This window comes from Sinocyclocheilus rhinocerous, unplaced genomic scaffold, assembly GCF_001515625.1.
Source record: "Sinocyclocheilus rhinocerous isolate Xijiao unplaced genomic scaffold, SAMN03320098_v1.1 scaffold19, whole genome shotgun sequence".
Lineage (NCBI taxonomy): Eukaryota > Metazoa > Chordata > Actinopteri > Cypriniformes > Cyprinidae > Sinocyclocheilus > Sinocyclocheilus rhinocerous.
In genome coordinates, this window is record NW_015638975.1 from 3,292,670 (window position 1) to 3,303,285 (window position 10,616).

General features: G+C 34.8%; 1 pseudogene; it reads left to right on the forward strand.

The window, feature by feature from the left end:
- Positions 1-4,264: 4,264 nt before the first annotated feature.
- LOC107750566 (uncharacterized protein C7orf43 homolog) overlaps positions 4,265-10,616 on the forward strand; it is a 14,795-nt pseudogene continuing 8,443 nt past the window's right edge.

Consider the following 10,616-nt stretch of genomic DNA (forward strand, 5'->3'; position numbering starts at 1 on the left):
AAAAAAAAAAATCAATAGATGGTGAATGTTCATTGGCATGGTGAATGCTGTAATTTCTGAGGCCTGTCATAGACGTTTTAATGATCATAACTCCACCTGAAATTCCAAAACTCAATGGTTATTTTGCCTTACAGTTAGTACCTTTGTGAAGCAGTGCTTTACTATCAAAGCTTGCTGTATTTATTATGCTTTTGTATAAATTTCTCTGTGTATCTTCTGCATTTATACTCTCAAACTAAAATGTTTTTTCCTCTTATTGTGAGTGCTGAGAAAACGTAGTGTAGGAATTTGACTGGAATGCACTGTGCAAATTGCCTCATGTATGAACAGCCAGCTTTTTGTATGCAAATTTCAATGCACAGAGCAAGATGACATCTAACATTACCAATGAATTGATTTCCTTTGTTCTAAGGCAGACGGTATTGAAATGAAGAAAACACTAGTTTGGTCACTGGTGCGTGCCTATTCATGTGCATCGTTTATTGTATAGTTAGAATTTATATGCATGGCTATAGTTAGCAATTATTTCCTTGTGTAATTGATAAACAACTGCATAATTTGACTTGCATTTTAATACCCCATTCCATTCTAGTTTGGATTGTACTATTGCCGGTTAATTAACAGTCTTTGTCTTTCACTTTTTCTATTCACAGTGGCTTCTGTGTTTGCAGCTCACATGAATTGGTTATTGATGGAGCTAAAATCAAAAAACAGTTAAATGATTTAAGTTCTGATTTTAAACAACAACTATGAAATTTTGTTTTCAGGGAATATAAAGTAATAGAACATATTATATTTTACAAAAAAAGACATAATTTGAAAGTCAGTGATCCAAGACAATGATCCATTTTGATCATACCTTTTTCTCTTTATAAACTGTGCTGTTGGCAGATTTAATGTTTCTTCCATTAAAAAGAAAACAATAATGCTATTACCGTGAATCGCGTTTGAAGAAATTCACAGTAAATTGAATTTAAGCATTGATTTCCTGTTAAGCCTGAGATGTATAGCTTTTACATTCGTTCATCTCATTTTAGAGAAAGCTCTAATGAGTCTGGCAATATTGTGCTGTAATACCTGTGTGTCATACAAATCAGTTGGTTCAGTGTCTTCATGACTCCTTAGGTAGATTAACGGTGGTACTGCAATTTAAAGATAAACCAAAGAGGTACTGATGTTTCTGTGCTTGGAATCTTGATATATCAAAAATTGGCACAGTTTTTCATTACATTCGTTGACCATAAAATGAATTCAGATGGAATGCAAAGGTGCAAATGCAGCCTACGGTCTGCGTCAACGATCATCTCATAAGGGAAGGAAAATAAATGGGTAGTGGTTTAATTAAAAGTGTGCTCTCCAAATGAGAAAGATGCAACAGTTCTCTTACAACACAATCTGTAAGTCAGTATCAGTCCGTTTTATTTGAGCAGGATGATTAAAATCATTCACATTCATCCTCTTCTGCACTTTTAAGACTATAATGCGATTCACGTGATGTTTATGTTAAGTTTTTTCAAACCTGTTTACCATATTTATTATTTTTCTCTGTTACTTGAATATATGGGGAAACCTCTGTAGATATTTGCGTGTGATGAACCTGATTTTGGTTTACTTGTATGTAGTAAAATAAAACTTTTACATGTGATGAATTTGTTTCTGATGTTTTGTAATGGCTAGCATTGGTGTTCTTATCATGCACCTCAGGATCTCAATACTGAATGAAAATCAGTAAATTGAATATGAATTGCCTTTCATGAAATAAGCTAAAATAAATTTTTATAGAAGCATTTATTAATGTAAAGGAACAAAGGAAGGGGTAAAATGCATGACAAAAAAGAGTGGATTTTATGAAGTCTCAAATCTAAAGCTTAATTTTCTCAATAAGAACACAGTTTAACCATATTTATCATGTTACTATCTTCATTAGCTCGAACAATAACAATTTTTTTGTACATTTAAACTTAGATGCAGAACAGCTTCAAAACGCTGGACTTTTACCCATGCATGGCAAAATATAATTACGTTATTTTGTTGGAAATAATAATATAATACATTTCAACTGAACACCATTATAAACAAAGTAATTAAATATAATAGCCTGTACAGCGAGCCCATTGTTTACCTTTATCGACAAGCGACTATTCATGCCTAGTTATTATCCCGCTCTACTCCATCTTAACTCGACAAGCGTGCCTGTCATATAGCGCACTTGAATGTGTTGTATACGTCAACTGGCAGTCAACCGAAATGGGACAAAATAGGATGAATGTCATTTTTCTTCAATCTGGGAAGCCGTGATATTTAGTGAGGTGAAAGGTAAAACGGTCTCGTTTAATTTCGCGATTCTTGTTTGAATGGGAGAGTTGTTTGCAGGCTGCTCAGGCTAACCGGATACCTTCGCTGTATGTCTGCTTGCAGCGCGCTGTGATGGTCATGGTGTTAATGATGGAATCGCAATGCGAGTACTTTATGTATTTCCCGGCCGTTTTGGTCACTGGTGCGTGCCTATTCATGTGCATCGTTTATTGTATAGTTAGAATTTATATGCATGGCTATAGTTAGCAATTATTTCCTTGTGTAATTGATAAACAACTGCATAATTTGACTTGCATTTTAATACCCCATTCCATTCTAGTTTGGATTGTACTATTGCCGGTTAATTAACAGTCTTTGTCTTTCACTTTTTCTATTCACAGTGGCTTCTGTGTTTGCAGCTCACATGAATTGGTTATTGATGGAGCTAAAATCAAAAAACAGTTAAATGATTTAAGTTCTGATTTTAAACAACAACTATGAAATTTTGTTTTCAGGGAATATAAAGTAATAGAACATATTATATTTTACAAAAAAAGACATAATTTGAAAGTCAGTGATCCAAGACAATGATCCATTTTGATCATACCTTTTTCTCTTTATAAACTGTGCTGTTGGCAGATTTAATGTTTCTTCCATTAAAAAGAAAAGAATAATGCTATTACTGTGAATCATGTTTGCAGAAATTCACACTACATTAAGTGTGACTAATTTAAGCATTGATTTCCTGTTAAGCCTGAGATGTATAGCTTTTACATTCGTTCATCTCATTTTAGAGAAAGCTCTAATGAGTCTGGCAATATTGTGCTGTAATACCTGTGTGTCATACAAATCAGTTGGTTCAGTGTCTTCATGACTCCTTAGGTAGATTAACGGTGGTACTGCAATTTAAAGATAAACCAAAGAGGTACTGATGTTTCTGTGCTTGGAATCTTGATATATCAAAAATTGGCACAGTTTTTCATTACATTCGTTGACCATAAAATGAATTCAGATGGAATGCAAAGGTGCAAATGCAGCCTACGGTCTGCGTCAACGATCATCTCATAAGGGAAGGAAAATAAATGGGTAGTGGTTTAATTAAAAGTGTGCTCTCCAAATGAGAAAGATGCAACAGTTCTCTTACAACACAATCTGTAAGTCAGTATCAGTCCGTTTTATTTGAGCAGGATGATTAAAATCATTCACATTCATCCTCTTCTGCACTTTTAAGACTATAATGCGATTCACGTGATGTTTATGTTAAGTTTTTTCAAACCTGTTTACCATATTTATTATTTTTCTCTGTTACTTGAATATATGGGGAAACCTCTGTAGATATTTGCGTGTGATGAACCTGATTTTGGTTTACTTGTATGTAGTAAAATAAAACTTTTACATGTGATGAATTTGTTTCTGATGTTTTGTAATGGCTAGCATTGGTGTTCTTATCATGCACCTCAGGATCTCAATACTGAATGAAAATCAGTAAATTGAATATGAATTGCCTTTCATGAAATAAGCTAAAATAAATTTTTATAGAAGCATTTATTAATGTAAAGGAACAAAGGAAGGGGTAAAATGCATGACAAAAAAGAGTGGATTTTATGAAGTCTCAAATCTAAAGCTTAATTTTCTCAATAAGAACACAGTTTAACCATATTTATCATGTTACTATCTTCATTAGCTCGAACAATAACAATTTTTTTGTACATTTAAACTTAGATGCAGAACAGCTTCAAAACGCTGGACTTTTACCCATGCATGGCAAAATATAATTACGTTATTTTGTTGGAAATAATAATATAATACATTTCAACTGAACACCATTATAAACAAAGTAATTAAATATAATAGCCTGTACAGCGAGCCCATTGTTTACCTTTATCGACAAGCGACTATTCATGCCTAGTTATTATCCCGCTCTACTCCATCTTAACTCGACAAGCGTGCCTGTCATATACTAGCGCACTTGAATGTGTTGTATACGTCAACTGGCAGTCAACCGAAATGGGACAAAATAGGATGAATGTCATTTTTCTTCAATCTGGGAAGCCGTGATATTTAGTGAGGTGAAAGGTAAAACGGTCTCGTTTAATTTCGCGATTCTTGTTTGAATGGGAGAGTTGTTTGCAGGCTGCTCAGGCTAACCGGATACCTTCGCTGTATGTCTGCTTGCAGCGCGCTGTGATGGTCATGGTGTTAATGATGGAATCGCAATGCGAGTACTTTATGTATTTCCCGGCCGTTCCCATCTCAGATCTGTCGGACCCGGCCAAATACCGCACGCTCCCGCGTCGCAGTCACCTTTATCTCGGGGAAACCGTGCGCTTTCTGCTGGTTTTGCGCTCTCAGAGCGTCGCGTCGGTGTCGGGATCTGACGGCAGCGGCTCGGAGCATCACAGCAGTCGCTCTTGGAGGGAGCTGGCTGGCTCTCTCTGCGCCGTGGCCAGCGTTAGCCCCGGCGACAACCGGCAGCGGACACAGCCGCTGTATCACGACTACCACAGCAGCGGGGACGAGTGTGTGGAGGATACGGACGATGGTGATGCTGCGGAGGTGGGCTGCGCAGGTCGAGGGGGCCCGAGGTACCGGGGCTTCAGGGAGTGCAAGCCGCTCCTCATTCACAACAACTCCGGCAACGGCGTGAGGGAATTCCGCAAGGCTCCTGTACAGGTGCTTAAACAAACACTGTAGTCTGTTGGAGAGTAGCTGTTCCTTGCACAGTTAAAGTTCACTGCTATGCATGCAAATACATTTGATGATAACAACACGGACGTGTTGATATTTCCTTTTGTACTATTTGAGAGATATGTTTGCCTTTTCTTATGGCTGGCAACCATACAGAACAGTCTCTTTCAATTTATAATTGAGGATAGTCACAGTAATGGAAAGGACTTCCTGTTTTAGTGTTCTGGCCAGAATGCTATGTGTCTTTCATGCAGTGTATTTCTATAACAGTCCTGACTTTAACCCTTACAGGTGCACTCAGTAATGTTTTGTTAACTAAAGAAGATTTTATACAAAAGAAATGAACAGCACTTTTGAGAAATATCATTAAATGATAGGATATTAAGTTACATAAGATGAAGACTACAAACATCTTCTAGAAAAAGCAATTTAGATGAAGACTCCAAACATCTTCTAGAAAAAAAGCCATTTGATTTCACAGGAGGGGTTCACCTATGAGGTGATGCCATGTGGACACCAAATGATGTCTTGTATATTGATATTTGTAGTGTTAGATGGAGAAAAACAGACAAAAAAGAACAATACAGAAGATAAACAATCAGCTTCAGCTTTTCCTCTGAAGTTTAAAATTTGTATTTTTTTTATTATTGAACCTTCTCTACAGTTGGTTGAGCATCAACTTTTTATTTTTGCTTTTATAATTTTATAATTTGTCGACCATGAAAGTTATATGTAAAAAAATAGAAACATTTACCTTGAGGTCTTCTCACAGCATTCTGCTATTTTTAGATCAAAATGGTGAGTTGATTTTGATACCAAGAGAGGTTTTAACCTTAGTCATTTGACCTGAGTATTTTCAGGAACTCCTTTTCAGTATTTTTCTCAGAAGTTGGACCTGCTTGCTCCCCGTATTCTCTCAAATGTCTGTATACCCCAGCCCAGCATACAGAAACTATTTAAGAGAAAAATACCATCTGCAGTTTTTAAATGACATCTGGAATCATTGTAATCAAGTCAAGAGTTTAGGACACATTTTTCACACCTAACACAATTCTGACAGCCCATCAAGGTGTCATTTAATGCTTCTTCAAAATTCTCATAAGAAGCAAAGCAAGGCGATAAATTTTTCAAACAGAGGTCCATACCACTTTGTGAAATGAGGGCTTAGTCTCCTATTTGCACTGCTTTCTTGGTAGTCACACAACCAGTAGTGCAAATCTTTTTAAACGCACCAATCCAGTTTCAGAAGTCAGACATTACAGAGTTATGATACTCAATCTGTAGGCCAAGGGTGTATGGCTTTGATATTGTCTCTAAAGTACAAGAACAAACTCTACAACAGGAGTTCTTAAACTTTTTTTTGTCAGCTGGACTCCTTAGACAAAATATATTTGCTTGAAGTACTCCCTGAGATTTGAAGTTAATTTTTCCAATAATACAATGACACATCACATGTTCTCTGATGTTGGTTTATAGTCACATGACATGCAACTAAACAGATCAAGTCAAGTCACCTTTATTTATATAGTGCTTTATACAATACAGATTGTTTCAAAGCAGCTTCACAGTATTAAACAGGCAAATAACAGAATCAGTGATGCAAACTACTTCAAATATGGGACGAATTCAAATTCTGCTGTAAAGCAACAGAAATATCTTTTTTAGAAAGTGGTTTGTTGTGTTTTTGTGTCTGAACTTTAATGTAGACCCAAACCTCTTTTTAGTTGTGATAGTGTCTCAGTCCACATTATATTCACACTGGTGTTTTAGGAACCTAATCTAATAATAATAATAATAATAATAATAACAACAACTATTATTATTATTATATTAACTCTTAATTACAAAAATGAAGAAAAACACATTATAAACTACAATTGTACTGTAAAATAAAAATGAATATCTAATAATAATTTTATTTTACACTAAAAGGTACAATGCTAATATTTATGCCTTAAATTCTTTACATTCAAACTTTAAACATTTAAAATCCTTAAGTCTTTACTTTGGTGAAATACTTGTGAAATGCTGTAAACGTCTGCCCACAAAAATATCGGAAATTATGTGAATGTGTAAATAGAGTGAGCCTAGCATACGTTGTGTTCCTAAATGCACATTACAGTTTTTCTCAATCGCTTTGGCTCAATTCTGAAATGAAAGTTTTATACAGAAACTATTTAAGAGAAAAATACCATCTGCAGTTTTTAAATGACATCTGGAATCATTGTAATCAAGTCAAGAGTTTAGGACACATTTTTCACACCTAACACAATTCTGACAGCCCATCAAGGTGTCATTTAATGCTTCTTCAAAATTCTCATAAGAAGCAAAGCAAGGCGATTAATTTTTCAAACAGAGGTCCATACCACTTTGTGAAATGAGGGCTTAGTCTCCTATTTGCACTGCTTTCTTGCTAGTCACACAACCAGTAGTGCAAATCTTTTTAAACGCACCAATCCAGTTTCAGAAGTCAGACATTACAGAGTTATGATACTCAATCTGTAGGCCAAGGTTGTATGGCTTTGATATTGTCTCTAAAGTACAAGAACAAACTCTACAACAGGAGTTCTTAAACTTTTTTTTGTCAGCTGGACTCCTTAGACAAAATATATTTGCTTGAAGTACTCCCTGAGATTTGAAGTTAATTTTTCCAATAATACAATGACACATCACATGTTCTCTGATGTTGGTTTATAGTCACATGACATGCAACTAAACAGATCAAGTCAAGTCACCTTTATTTATATAGTGCTTTATACAATACAGATTGTTTCAAAGCAGCTTCACAGTATTAAACAGGCAAATAACAGAATCAGTGATGCAAACTACTTCAAATATGGGACGAATTCAAATTCTGCTGTAAAGCAACAGAAATATCTTTTTTAGAAAGTGGTTTGTTGTGTTTTTGTGTCTGAACTTTAATGTAGACCCAAACCTCTTTTTAGTTGTGATAGTGTCTCAGTCCACATTATATTCACACTGGTGTTTTAGGAACCTAATCTAATAATAATAATAATAATAATAATAACAACAACTATTATTATTATTATATTAACTCTTAATTACAAAAATGAAGAAAAACACATTATAAACTACAATTGTACTGTAAAATAAAAATGAATATCTAATAATAATTTTATTTTACACTAAAAGGTACAATGCTAATATTTATGCCTTAAATTCTTTACATTCAAACTTTAAACATTTAAAATCCTTAAGTCTTTACTTTGGTGAAATACTTGTGAAATGCTGTAAACGTCTGCCCACAAAAATATCGGAAATTATGTGAATGTGTAAATAGAGTGAGCCTAGCATACGTTGTGTTCCTAAATGCACATTACAGTTTTTCTCAATCGCTTTGGCTCAATTCTGAAATGAAAGTTTTGTTTTTTTCTCTCAAAGCAATAAGTTCAGATGTCTGAACAGTTTCTTGTTCACATCAAATTTGAATTTGAATTTCGAATTTAAGCAAATTGCATGTGCTTTGGTACCACTGGCCAAGTCATTGACACAACAACTATGTTTTGAAGCATGAATTAAATGTTTTGAGTGAGTTACTACTATTTGCAGACATGCAATAGAGTTCTGAAGTTCCAGCAAACAGTTGTGACAATTGCACTAACAGTTTAGAGAATGCTAAAGCTGTTTCGAAAAATGTGCCAAAGCGATTGAGAGAAACTGTGAACTCTCAGCACATGCAGAGATGGGGTTTGCTGCATTTACTGTGAAAAGAAAAACTTTTAGATGCTGAATACACCAGTGCAGCACTTCTCTTTGAAGCATGCTTTGAAAATGCACAATCCCCTTGCAATTTTCTTCATGGACCTCCAGGGGTTTGGGAACCCCTGCTCTACACATAGACTAAAAATAGTGTCTTCGCTTGTTCCATGTATCCCCTTGGAAGAGTTTCACTTTGTTTTTTCAGTCTCCTGTGGATGAGCCAGTTGTTTTAAGCGATGAGGTCATCTTCCCCCTGACAGTGTCCCTGGATAAGCTTCCTGTCAACACTCTCAAAGTGAAGGTATGACTGATGTGTATGTGTTTTTGTGTTCTGTGTTTTGTGTATTCAAGCATATGGTTGTATATTTTCAGTTGATATTGGTGTGGTGGCGTTGGTATAAATAGAACAGGAAGGAATGCATTTCTTTGCACACAATTGTGTTGCTAATTAGTTGTACAAGTTTGTGCAAGGTTCTAATGCAAAGCAGTGTGAGTGTGTGTGCAAGAAATGTAGATAAAATCAGACACCAGTGCTCATTATTTGTCATGTTACATGTGTTGCTCTGATACATGTGAATGTATGTGTGTTACCTCAATGCAGATAATTGTAACTGTGTGGAAGCAAGAAGAGGAGAAAGCTGAGATCCAAGAGCATGGCTACCTCAGGATTCTCCAACAAAAGAGCCCCTGCCAAACATTTCGCCAGGATCTGAACACCTTCAAAGCGCAGGGTGAGCTCTTGCTTCCTTCATCACAATACTGCATGTTGTCATTATTGATTTAGGACCTCAGGGATCTGCCTTTTTCGCTCATCACTTCATCGCCATTGCTTTCCTTTCATTATTTCTCTTCTCTTTGTTTCTTTATCTCCCTTTCTTGTAAGTGTCAATGTCTTGTTTTTAGATTTTAGTTTTTCTTGCTGTGTCACTTACATTCTTGAAATTACATTCATGAATTTTGGAAAGCCTTTGTACTGTAATTTTTTTTTTTTTTTTTTCCTATTTTTTTACCTTTTCTGTTTTGACTTATGTCATTTAGTTGTTTTATTAAGTTAGGCTAGTTGATTATTGATTTTGTATATTTAGTTATTTATCTTTAAGTGAGTTTTTGCTTGAAACAAGCAAAATAATCTACCAATGGGGTATGCAAAATAATCTTGTTTTCTGTTTAAAATAAGATTATTTTGCTTACCCCATTGGCAGATTATTTTGCTTGTTCTAAGCAAAAACTCACTTAAAGACAATAATTTTGACTTGTCTAGAAAATCCTTCTTGATTTAAGAATTTTTAGATATTTTGGCTGGAAACAAAACAAAAAATCTAAGTAAGAAAAGCATTTTTTGCAGTGATAATTTTGACCCAATGTATTGTTGGCTATTGCTACAAATATACTCGGGTGACGTAAGACTGGTTTTGTGGTCCAGGGTCACATTTTATAAGCACAAATGATATATATATACACTACTATTCAAAAGTTTGGGGTCATTAAGGTTTTTTTTTTATTTGTTAAAGATTTCAGCAAGGATGTATTAAATTGATCACAAATGACATTACAGACATTTATAATGTTACAGATATCTATAATGTTATTCAAATAAATGCTGCTCTTTTAAAATTTCTATTGATCAAAAAGTCCTGGCTGGGGGGGGGGGTTGTATCACGGTTTCCAGAAAAATATTAAGCTGCTTGACTGTTTTCAACACTGATAATAATAAGCAATGTTATTCGAGCACCAGATCATGTAACACTAAAGAATGGAGTAATGGCTGCTAAAAAATTCACCTTTGCCATCACAAGAATAAATTACATTTTAAAATATATCAAAATAAAAAAACATTACAAATTGTAATACTATCTCACAATATTAGCACTTTTACTTTAGTTTTGTTCAAATAAATGTAGCCTTGGTAAGCA